The sequence below is a fragment of the Leptosomus discolor genome, chromosome 4 (assembly GCF_034619465.1).
Source record: "Leptosomus discolor isolate bLepDis1 chromosome 4, bLepDis1.hap2, whole genome shotgun sequence".
Lineage (NCBI taxonomy): Eukaryota > Metazoa > Chordata > Aves > Leptosomiformes > Leptosomidae > Leptosomus > Leptosomus discolor.
Window position 1 is genome coordinate 26,663,873 of NC_141394.1, and position 13,120 is coordinate 26,676,992.

Sequence of the window (13,120 nt, forward strand, 5' to 3'; positions counted from 1 at the left end):
GAATTCTTGTGCAGATGAGTAAATGCTCAAAGATTGCCAATTTCTACCTCCAGCATTGACTTTTTTCACACAAAGAAATGTGGTGGCAGGTCTGGGGCTGGTGGCAGGTGCAGGAAGAAGCATTCAGCTGCATGGGCAGTGTTTACTGTCCCCATTTCCTCCAGAGAAACAACTGTGGGTGGGTCTGCTTTTAGCGCATATCTCTTCAAACTAGCTTTGCACATCATGCATGGTGTGTGTACCACAGTTTGGGAAGTCCTGACCTAGAAGAAGGGAAGCCAGTGAATTACTGCTCTCAGCCTGTTTGAAACTACAGTCCCCTAAGTGATTGTTGCTTCTGAAAGGAGCTGTTGTGAGTAAGGTGCAGCAAGCCAGCGGTGGTGTTACCTCATTATTAGCAGAACTGCTGAATCAGAGCTGCTACTTGCATTCTCTAAATTTAGTCCAACACTAAGTGTAAAAATCAAGTAGAGGAGGCGAAAGCAGACAGGGAGGTACCTTAATTTAGTTCTGTTGCCGTAATCCTTTGGCTTCACGGAACACATCAGAAAAGGATGGGAGAGGCACGTGTGGCTGGATGTGGTGATGGAGCAACTCCCGGAGAAAGTGTGTGAATCTGAAAGTCGTTGAGACATCAGCTTCGCTTCCTGTAGTTACAAGGAGAGAGGAAACTGGAACAAGGGGTCAGACCCTGCCTAAAGGCATGTCCGTCATCTACGAGGCAAAGGGTATCTTAAAGGGATGATGAGACTGGGCCGGCAGTAAGGCAGGATCCTGCCCTGCCATAGAATCACAGAATAATTTGGGTTGGAAGGGACCTTTAAAGTCCATCTAGTCCACCCCCCCACAGTGAGCAGGGACATCTTTAGCTGGATCAGGTTGCCCAGAGCCCCGTCCAACCTGACCTTGAAAGTTTCCAGGGAAGCGGCTTCTGCCACCTCTCTGGGCAGCCTGTGCCGGTGTTTCACCACCCTCAGTGTAAAAAAATTTCTTCCTTGTATCCAGTCTGAATCTGCCCTCTTTTAGTTTAAAACTATTACACCTTGTCCTGTCATGTCAGGGGTGGCCACAGCTGCTTCTGTAGAAGGGCAGGAGAAGTGAGAGGCTCCTCACTACTGGCTACATAATATTTCTCTGCCATTCTGGAAATGCTCCAAGACTTCAGTACCTTATGCTCAATGTATTTACAACAGCCTTGGTTATTTCATGAGGCTGTTATGACACACCTACTCTGCTATTATTCATGAAAGACTGCTATGTTTTGGTAAAAGAGGAGTGGGATTATATGAATTTGAGCGATCTCGAACAAGTTGGTTGTGAGATCTGCAGTTTTTTCTTCTTTCTTGAAAAAAACGCCACCAAACGACCCCCTAAAACACAAACCCCCCTGAAATCAGAGGTTATTTTTTTCACTGGGGAATTTTGAAATGTTCAAACTAAGCAGCTGTTTTTTCAGCTGTTGCAGGTATTAAACAACAGCAAGAAAATCCTCCGCTGTGACCTGTCACAGGAAATAATCCTTTCTTGATCATGGTGAACAGCTGGGTTCATTGCTTCTCCTGCAATAGTAATCCTCAACTTCTCGACTTGTTACCTGCACAATGGCTCGTCAAAATTTTAAGCTAACGGTATAAAAAAAATGAAATAATGAAATTGCAGATGTTTAAGTGCATTCTTGGGATTCATAAATTATGGGAGCTACAGTGAATTGCTGTTAGGAATGAATTGGGTGTTTGGAAGTGGCATACTTTGAAGATATTTTTTCCATCTTTAAAAATGCTAAATGTTTTTGACCTTTCTCCCTATTGCAATGCAATCGACCACCTAATAACACCATTTCAGTTTTGTTGCTTTTTTGTGGTAATAAATAACATTTACTTTTCACTGGTGATACTTGAATTATGCAAATAACATTCTCACTAATAGCTTTTTTCAGACCCCATAAATCTGCAGGGTGTTTGTTCTTTAGTAAGTAGGTCAGGGGAAATGCAACAATGGTAAGGGTGAGCAGATGCAGTTTGGATCCTCTGTTTAGCTACATGCATGCTGTGTAATCGCTTAAAAAAAAACAAATGTCAAAAAAAGCCTAGAAAACTGGTGGCCCGTCTAAATGGTAAGAAATGACAATCATGATTGGAATTGCTGTGTTTTGTGTCATTATTGTCAATAAAGGGTCTCTTGCCAATTTATTTCCCTTAACAAATATCAGTGGAACCGATCCTGAAAAAATTTACTCTGAGAATATCCTGTAGCCTTCTTTACTTGGAGACCAACATGTTTATTTCTGGCTTGAATCTGCTTATTGTTTAGATTAAAATCTGCTTTGATTGGTCAACACAGTTGAAAGCGAGCAGACTGCCTTCTGATTCCTACATTAGCAACACAAGAATAATTGCAATCACAAATAAAAAGGCAGGAAATAACATGCATTACTTGAAAAAGAACACACAACTTTCATGTTCACAGATTGTTAAGGTTAGCAGTTACTTTCCCTTCTCTTTCTGCTGCTTCCAAATCAAAACAGAACCCTACCCCTGAAAATCACCAAAACCTCAGGAACAAGCAAAAAAAAAAAAAAAGCTGACAAGCAGGCAGCTGTGATCTGTAGTTGCTGGGACAAATATAAATGGATTTTTGCTGTGTCATTTCTAGAACCGTATTTGAGATTGGTGCTGTGATTGAATTGCTGCTGCCTTACAGAAGTAAAAGCACAGGGACATACTGAGGCAGTTGCCAGACTCACCCAGACCAGAAACCCAGTGCGCTGCAGAGGTGTTCAAATTTGGGATGTAGCAACACCAAGTAACTTCTGGATGATGTCTGTGATCACACACGTACGCCAGCCAAGGCCATATCAGCTGGCTGATTGCAGGGGATGGGTGTCTAGAAGATAAGTGAAGACAGCAGAGTCGTGAGGAGGGGACTTGGAAGGAGAGTAGTGCTTTGCACCAGCCAGTGTACACTGAGAGCAGTGTGAATGCCGTAGCCACAGGTGGTGCATCCTGGGAGGGATTAGACATTCTCCATGCCATTGCTTGTCCCTTCCCTTTACCATCATTGTAAGTTTTTATAAAGAAAATTAGGGTGTAAGAGTGTGAGACACCTTAAAGGATCAGTAGGTGAATACCTGTTCTTTGAAGATAAGCACAGTCTGTCTCAAAACTTGTTGATTATCCAACAGCAATTTGATCTCGTGCTCTGTTGGTTCAGTGATTTGACACACTGTGCTGGCATTGTTATTTAGGGTGTTTTATGTAAACCAGTATGAGCTGGTTTATCCTGTTTAGAGTGTAAGCTAGTTCTCCCATTCCCACAACTGAATCTACCAATTTCATTACAGTGAATGCTTTCCTCCTTTGTCTCTGAACTCCTAACTACGATCACAAACAAAACAGCTATGACCTCTGTCTTTGACGTGAGGTTGTCAGACTTTTCTTAATACGAGACTGGGGATACTGCCTTGCCTTGCTTTGCATAGCTGTTGCCCATTATCTTTGGAAATGAAATCTTTTTTTAAAAAAGGATGGTGGTATTTGAAGAACCTTCATTATATCAGTGTTTCTCAGGCTATGATCCTGGGTTGCTGATCAGCCATAAAACATGGAACGTTATCCCACGGAGGATGGAAAGTAAACCGCTCCAACTGTACCATGTGTGTGCTCTCACATATGTCAGCAAATCAACAAAGTGGGAGGAAATGAGCAAATAAAATTAGCAGACAGATAGAGTTTTAGCCTCATTTTTTGTTGGGAAATTTTAATAAGTCACAGGGCAATGAGTGTGGCCTTGGATATTGTTTGTGTAATTTCCTGAAGGGGCAGATAGTCCTTTGTTTTTTTTATTTCTCAGTTGTTGTGCGTGGACTCTGTTCTGGTGGGTGTGATTATCATGGACAAGAGATGCCATATCTCCTATCTCTGATCTGGAGCATTGCTGTCACAGGCACTGGTCTGCAGGAAGAGCTAGTACACCTCCGTCCCAGCCAGCTCATGATCATCTAAACTTGGAAGCTATTTGATCCTAGTTTTTCGTGCTTAACTCCTTCAGACACAGACATGCTTTCTACTGCCATTCTCAGAAACACCTCCCTTTTCTCCAGGGCTAAGTGGTGTGGCACATCTGTCTTGTCTGAGCCGTAGCCACGTTGCTCTCCCGGCAGTGCTCAATTCAGGCAGCTCTCAGAGCGGTCTTTTTACACGATGGCTCAGAGGTTAGGGTGTTCAGGGCTCCAATTTCGAAGGAAATTCAGCCCTTGCCAAACTGAACAGATGGAGCTGAGTCCCAGCAAGTAGACAGGGAACTATGTTTAATTCCCACATCCTGAATGAGCGCTCTAACCGCTAAGGAAAGGCAAGGAAACTGCTGCTTCCTCTGGCTATGCTGTGTAGTAAAGATGTTGCTTTTCCTCATGAGAGCAGAGGGGCAGGCAGGGCAGAGCTCAACGTGCTGAACTGCAAATGAAGAGCCTCCTATTGCCCTGCGTGAAGAGCCCAAGCCCCCAGAAGGGGTGGGTTTAAGGAGCTTCTCTCTTCTCAGTGCTCCCCGGTGCTGGTTGAACCAGCTCATCATTCAGTGAGCTGTTTCATGTGGATCGTGCTCTGAAGCATCAAGCCCTTTCTGGCACGTTGCACAGGGAACGAACTTGCTGAAATCACAACTGTTGCTTCTACTGCAAAATCTAGAGACTAAAATAGTTAAGTGCATTTGTGTAGCGCTGCTGTGCCAAAAACCTAGGTCCGCAAATAGATGAGTAGTTTGTTCCTTAGGGGGTTTCAACAGCACAGTACTCTTGGAGTATGTGCTTGCACAGAGAAAAAGTAGCATTTGGGACTCCTTTCTTCCCAAACCCTCCTCCCAGCAGTCTGCATATTAAATATACATTAACTCCCCCCCAATAACGACTCAATTATGACAGCTGAAACAGAACTAGAGTACCTAACGTAAAGCCAGACCCTGCGTCCCCCCTGCACTGCAGGCTGCTGTCGGAGCACGTGTCAGTCATGATTTGCATCTGCGGGATGGTTTCTTTCCTGAAAAAAAGCAAGACAAAAAGCAGGCTTCCTTCCAGCCTGATAGCCTGATAAAGCTTGTCAGTCATAGCGACAGCGAAGGCATAGCATGGGTAGCTTACAACACTTGCACCACTTCGCTCTTAGAAGCATAGATGACAGTGCTGAAAACCAGTTCCTTGCATCTCGTTGCACTTCTGCTGCTGGTGGGACATCTACCAGCAGTTACAAAAAAAGAAAAAAATCCAGCTGTAGCATATGCAAAGCCTGCACTGATATTTCTGTGGACCTAACAATCAATTTCTCAGTATCCTGCTTGTATATAAAATACATAATAAAATATTTGTACAAGAAAAAAACAGTCCAGTTTCTCTAGAAAGCTCTAAGCTGCCTGGGGTGGTGTAACACCCAGAGTCCTGGTGATCTATGCATTACCACAATTCAAGAATGGATGGCATCTTTCTCTTGAATAAGTAGCATGCTTAGCAGGAGAAATAAGAAAAAAATTGTGTTTCCAAATGGCTGGTATAATGCATTGACGTTTTCAAAGTTCTTCTGGACTCCCAGCATTTATTCTGGTAGCTCTGAACTCGGAAATTTCAGTAGATTACATTCATTGCTTTGGATGGATGCCTGCTTTCTTTCTAAGCTAAGACCAAGCACTGAGGCAATCGCAGTTTCAAGGTAATAACGTCTTTAGTTAAATAAATCCCAGACTCTGACACTTTTTAAAACGTAGCTGTAACCCACTTGTTGCAAATTACGGCTTTCTGTGTTTGCATTGCTGTGACTATGCTGGTTCCTGATGTGGGCTCATTAATAGATTATTTCCTTGTTAGCTGTAGGTAAAGCTTTGACCTAGAGCTGATGAGGGAAAAGAACTTCTGTATCTATTATCTTTTTTCTCCCATAATTAGTATAATTATGCTTCTGTGCCCTAGTCAGAAATCTCAGACAGTCTGCTGTGGAGCCACAGAAACCGTCTGGACTGCAGGAATGGGAGTTTGCTGTCGAGCAAGGGATGGCTGGCTTCTGTAGTGTCAGGGAAAAGCTGAATTACAGCATTACACAGAAAGTAACCAAGTCAGTGGAGAGAGAGTTCCCTTCTTCCCCACCCAGATAAATCCAATTAACTGGGAGGAATGCAAAAAGCAGGTTCTGTCATTTCTACTTGTTTTAAGATAAATCAGCATGCCTATGAGACAGAATCATTTAAGGGCACAGTATTTCAAGTTATAGGTGGAAATCACAGGCAGCCTTGAGGAGGAAAGCATCCAAACGAAGCCGCTCTGGTTTTGACACAATACTACAGATTTTTAGTAACGTGTTCACCTGCTCTCTGTTGACTTGGGCTGGTTGAGAGTGTTCACAGCTGTGTGGAGTGGGTGTGACTGGGACTACCTCAGCACTGGGGTGGGGGGCTGCTCTCCACAGGTGTAGGTAGGGTTCCCCTTCCCAGGATGCACTGGCTGGCCATGGTGCGAAGGCCATGTCTCTGAAGTCAGGTCCCAAAACAAAAGCGAATCTTTTCAGTGTAGATTATAGCAGCCTTTAGGGGGAAACAAGTTAAGAAGGTGAGTTCCGTTTGGTACTGTTGGCTTTCATAAAGCTTCGATGTTTTTTTTGAATGCAGCGCCCTGTTCCTGAGATCTCAGGTCAGCCTAGTTGTTAAGGCTCACTTAAGGCTAAATTTTGTTTTAAAGGACATGGCTAAATTACTGGTGTGTCTGAAAAGTATTGAGAAGTTTAACTAGCAAGAAAACTTCATGCTTAAATCTTGAAGGAGTGTATGTTGGAGGGCACTAACAGCTGTCTCTTTGTTGCCTCTTACCATTCCCGCCATGTTTACACCTCAGAGAATGTGTTGCTTTTCCTTGTAGTGCAACTGGGCTGACAGGATTTAATAGGACTGTTGTACTTTATGGCCATCTCAGATATCGTTGTGCTGGTGCTATGGAAGTGTAATTAACTTCATAAAATGGCAGCTGTAGCTCAGCACTTCCCAGCAGGGCTCAAATGCAAAGCTCAGTGAAAGGAGACTATGGCAGGAGGTGAGTGTGAGGGTGCAGCAAGTGTAGCTTCTTCCTTGGGCTCTGGGCTTGGAGTCCCCACCTCATGCCTCACAATGGAGTTCGTCTGGGTGAGGTGGGAAGGGGTTGATGTTCAGTGGGAGCAGCCTTCGTCCATCCTTTTGAGTTCATCTTGGGACCTGAGAGAGTTGTAGTCTGAGTGCTGTATTTGAAGTAAAGAGGGAGGCTCTAGTGATTCATGCTCTTCTCCATGTAATGATAAATGCATGAGCAGCTGCTGGAAGTGAGTGGAAAGCTCATGTTCTGGGATACTGTTAGGCTAAGTGTTAGGACGCTTTCTTGGGAACTAAAGTATAAATTTGGATCCTCTCCAGAACAGAGGGGATTTAAGGCCTAATCTGCCACATCTCAGCTAAATGCCAAACTAATTGTGGTCTGAAGGAAATTACTTCTGCTCTAAGAGTAGGACTAGAGGTGCTTACCTTTAATCAGAGGATGTGCATCATGAACCAGTGATGCTGCTGCTTAATAAACCCCCGAAGGCCCCAGGCAGGCTGTAGGAGCTTCTGCCAGGGATCCTTGGCTGTTCCACTTGTCTGCCCTTGCAGCTTCTCTTGAGGCACACGATTGTCCCAGGGCTTAGGGCAAGCTCTGCAGTTCTGTTAACACGGTCACAAGTTCTGCTCAAGGCCTGGCGATCAGTTAGATCCTGCAGTCCTACCTGTGGAGCTGCTTGAGTCCCTCTTTGGGCTGCGTTCCTTGCTGTCAGCCCTGCCAGGAAAGAAATCACTGAAACGTGAAAATACTTTGTGTAGTAGAGTACCTGGCAACTGACAAGGGACAGTTGGGTTCTTTTTTTGTTTGCTTGTTTTTACTATATGACTCCCCCAAAAAAAAAAAAAAAAAAAAAAGAAAATTTCATTAAATGAAAAAACAATCCAGTTATAAATGGTAAAAGCATTCTGGGTTGTGCTGCTGTGTCCCATAGTGTAACTGTCCATGTTCTTTCTGTTCTATCACAGAGCTCCACATGTGATAAAATAACCTGGGAGAGAGAGCAGGGTGTCTGTAATCCTGTGTCCCCAACTCCTTGCCTGGAGGTGTTCCATTAGCAAAACCAAAGATGAGCTGTGATGTGGGGTGTGTTATGGTCTGATGTGGCAGGGGCATGAATGTGAAGCTGTGATCAAGGCTCTTGTGACATGCTGTGAGAAAGTAAAAGGCTTGTGTGTTACCAGTGGAATCAGAAAAGGAATTTCGTGATGTATGGAGGAGTCCACTCCTGTGCTGAACCGTTTCTAGGCTGCGATTAAATGTTCTTACAGCTAATGATTGTCTCATATTTTTTTATACAGCATTGATAGGACTGTTTTGTTAGTGTAATAATTAACACATTTTGGAAGTAAATATGTGGCTGAGCACAAGAGCTTCTATGGCTAAACCAGGTTAGTGTCTTGGGGCCCAAGAAAACAGGTAGAACCTCTTGTCAGGAGGAATGATGCCATTTAATCTGGGGTTACCAAAGAGAAATTTGAGATAGGCAGCAAAGGAGAAACTACCTGCATCTGGAAATGTTTCAGCCTTCAGCCAGATTTTTACTAATTTTAAGAGACTGAGTTCCAGCTAGGAGGTCTGAATTGGTTTATTAACTGGCTGTTACTGACCTTTCTCTCTGTTTACTTATGTTGCTAATGCTTTCACTGCATTACAGCAAGAAATCATAGCTTACGCTTTCTTCCTGTGGAGCTTGCAAGCGTTTACTTTGCAGTGTGAAACCTTTCCCTTCAGCTGATAAGGAGCAAACCGTGTTAGAAGTGTAGCTATTCAAACTAAGACACAGGTCCGGGTTGTTGGGTGGAGGCTAAGGAGTGCTTATTAGCAACGGTTGAATAGGTCCTCGGTTCAGTGGGGACAAGCCCTGTGTGAGCAAGGCTGGCACCAGAGCAGGTGGAGGAACTAGATGATCTTAACCTGTTTAGACAACTTACTGCCAATTTACCAACCAAATAAACAAACTTGCATGTTGACTGTATCCAGAATGAGTCAGGTCACTTTACAAGATGTCTGTTTTGGTTACAGAAGCGTATGCGTTTTCTTCTTGTGAAAGAAACTGAGAAGGGGTGAGACAGACTTTCTTCTAATGTGTGCGGAAGTTCTGGCATTCACTCCTGGGATTTCCTTACCTCCTGGTTGCTTGTTACCTTAAAATGTATTACTTTTTGTCTTGACTTTCTGAATATAATTTCTTTTTATTAGCAATCCAGTCATCATGCCATCTTCCAGGCTAAGGGGATTAGTCAGCCCCAACTCACTTTATTCCTTTCTTGTTTTCAAGGTGCCTTAAAAGCAAATATTAAACCCTGCAGTTTGGTTGTGACTCCTATGTAGGAGTACTTGAAGTGATTGGATTGATTTGTTTTTCACTGACTTTCCTTTGAAAGTATCCAAAGTGAGGGGCTTTAATCTTCATATTTTTGTGCTTCTCTTAAAATGAAAGAGATGAAAGGGTCAAAATGCATATCAATGAATTGTGATTTCTACATAGCGTCTTGGCTTAGATCCCATTCCTTGCATCTCTGAGAAAAGTCTTTCCATTCATTTTCTTACAGGCTACAACTATTCTTTTTATAATGTTGGCTTCTGTAGGTATGGTAAACAGGTTATTGAGTTGCTAAGAGGATTTAAAAAACAAAACAAAAAAAGCCCAAACAAACACAAAGGAGAGGAGGGGAATAAAGAGAGACCATAGTATGATTTCTCATCTTCTAGAAACACTTAGTGCATGTGATTCCAAGACCTGCATTCCAGTGGCCTCAGAACCTGGTAGGATATTCCCTTCCAGAGTCGTGTGAGCTCCTGTCCAATGGCTGAAGGTTTTTGGTTCATTTTCTGGAATTTGTATAGGCGGTCATATCAATAAAGCTCCATGACAGGAATATATAATGAAGGCATAAGCAGGTTTTTCTGGACTGATGGAGGGCAGTGGACAAGCATACAGAGCGAGACTTCAAAACAATTTACTGAAATAATGTGCTGTGAACAGAAATAACAAGTAGAATTCACCTAATAATTTTCATAATGGGTTTTTCCCCCCCCTCTCTTTGCCAGCTGATGCTGTTGAGTCAGTCAGGGCAGTGAGACTGGTAGAAGTGCGGACAGCTCTGAAAGGGTGTCCTGGCTCCTGCAAAGCTGCAGGCAGCTATGGCGAGGTTTAAAGTAGTGCTGAGACTGTTGAGGGACAAGGAGAGCGTAACTTCTCAGTAGGAGGAAGAGGTCTTGCTACTGAAGCGTAAAGGTCTGAGCATCCCAAACAGAAGTAGCAGCCCAGGTAATGGTGCTGACTAAAGACCCCAGTTACCTGCTCTGTTAGGACAAACCTGTTTCTAACGCGTTGGGTAAATAGATCCCTTCAGCACCTAAAAATCGATGCAGAGAAGCAAATCTTCAAATCCCTGGAGGAATTTGGAAGCTGCAGGAACTCGTGTGGCCCCGGAGAGGATTGAGACTTTTTGCAGTCATTATTGATGTCTCTGTACTCCCACACCGCATGTGGTGCCAGCTCTGAAAAATGCGTTCTGGCTGCCCGGATCGATTTCTCTGCCGTTCCTCTGGATTCACTTTACACCCGGCCTCCTCCTGCTCGGTTCCCAGGGGTGCGCTCTAGGTAGTATTGTCTGGTCACGGTTTGCGTTCAGGTCCCTGCCTGTGGAGCCTATCAGATGGAGGCCTATGGTATAAAGGAGAAACTGGACACTCAGTAGATTATCGTGGCTGTGTAAATGATCTTCTTTGTCTCGGCCTGACTTCCTGCAGCATTGCAACAGGCAACTGTAAAATCGCATCCACAGCAAGAAAGTGTTGCAATCTCTCTCCTCAAACTGTCCTTCCTCTCCTCCCCCCATTCTGTTTTATGTCAGGTTATGCTGATTTTCACTATTTCTGTCTTTTTTTTTTTTTTTCTTTAAGGAGGAAACAGAACGAGACAGCTTTCTCCTTTTTTTTTTTTTTTTTTTTCCTCTCTCAAGCCAGTCTTTCCTCTCATATTTGATCCATTCAGAAAGCTCCAGCCCGTGTTGTGCTTTGATTGGTGGCAGTTGCAAGATGGTGCTTCTTGTTCAGTGTAGCTTGTGTGCATCTTGGAGTAAAAACTGTGTTGAGCCTGGCTGAAGTTCTGCAAAAATTGCTGGGTTGTAGTACTACTGACAGATAGGCAAGGGCGAGTGCAGTTTGCTCGCTTTTGTGCCATTTCTTACCCCTTCATGGTTATTCTGTAGTATTCTGCAGAATGGCTGCATTGTCTTGCCTTGAACTTTCCCACAAATCCTATATCTAGTGTGATTTTTTTTTTTAATTTTTTTTATTTTTTTTTTTTTTTAGTGCTTTAAAACTTTATGAATTACCTTTTGGAAGAACTTTTGGAGAACTAAGCTGTTGTGAGGGCTTCTTGCACCTTGAAAGGGCAAGAGGGTCAGGGCAGCGCTGTCTTATATAGCGCTCTCAGTCTGAGCTCAGCCTTGTCAGCAAGGCTCTGAGAAAACGATGGATTTCATAAATCATCTTCCAGAATCTGTGCTATTTATATCCCAGGTTGTGCAGCATACCATAGACTATTTCCCAAGCAATCAAAAATTGTATAAACAAGGTCTACCTTTGTAAATCTGTAATTGGAGGAAGTAAAAAAAGAAAAGATGTTTAAGTATGGGAATAGATGTTACTGTATTCTGATCTACAGTTAGTCTGCACTCAGATGCTTTTCGAAGTAGCTAGCTGTGTGTTGGATGGTTAATGTGAGACTTTAAAAAGAAGCTGAAGTACCTGTCTATATTCCAATAATCAGGTGGCTTTAAAAGGTTTCAAGCTGTGCACTCTGAAAACCTTGGAAAGCTCCACGAGCTTGTGGCATATTTGCCCACGTACTTTCTATAGACTTCAAGACGTTGCTTCTTTCTTTCCCTTAAACCACAGTGATAAGGGGGGGGGGAAGTGTGGAGGGGTTTGCTTTCTACGTATATGAGGTTAAACTAAAGGAAGAGAGTTTAAGTATCTTTACCTCCAATAATGTTATCCCTGATGGACTAGAGAGTGCGTTTGAGTAGACAATACCCTTTGCCCCAGGGTCATTTGCAATCCCCAGCAGCTCTTTAGAGATCACTGCTGATTAATTGGGATGTGGCCCTTTTGCCTGCAGAGCTACAAGCCAGTGGCGAGATCCACTTCTCAGCTTTACTTTTGGGGCAGTTCACTGGAGATGGCTTGGAAAAGTTTAGCATGGTGAGCTGTTTTGTGTAGTGTTCTGTGCGGTCACTTCCGAACAAGGCCATACAGCGTGCCTGTAATGCTGCAAGCTGCTCCTGTTACACTGAACTCGCTGTCTGAGACAGCTAGAAGCATCATTGTTGAATTGTGTGGCAATTCTCTAGCTGAAAGTTGATTCTGACTAGTGGGTTTTTTTTTTTTTTTTTTTCCCCTTGCAGCTAGCCAGTACTTAATGTGGTATGATTAGAATCAGAAAGAAATCATTTTTTATGGTTTCTTTTTTTACTGGAAAAAAAGCAGTGGGCAGGTCTGCATCACTGTGGGGTTTATATATTTTTTTTTTTTCAGACATGACAGCATCTTTCCCATCTCTTGATAATGCAAATAGGATTTTATGGGTCATAATGAAATATTTTATTGATGATATTATGAAAAACCAATGAAAAAGTTGCCCTGGCTGTCAGTTCTGTGCTACCTACTATGTATGCAGTGACAAGTTTGCTCAGCATTGTGGCTGAGAAGAGAATACCTTTGGGTGCCCAATTATAGCAGCAGTGAGAGGAAATTCAGAAGAGTAATTTTGGCTTCCTTCACTGCCTTTATGTTGGCCTCTGAATGAGTGGCTGTTCCACTCATTTCAGATCTCACAGCAGCAAGAGCACTAATGGCAACCCTGTGCAATTTTGACTTCTCATGTCCACGAGACTCAATCAATGCTTTTCCTTGTACATTTAGTAAAACAATTTTACACGCACACTGAGCAGCTATTCTTGTCTATACCTGCTTTGAGATGGGCTAGATGAACTGGAAGATTTTATAGAAAGA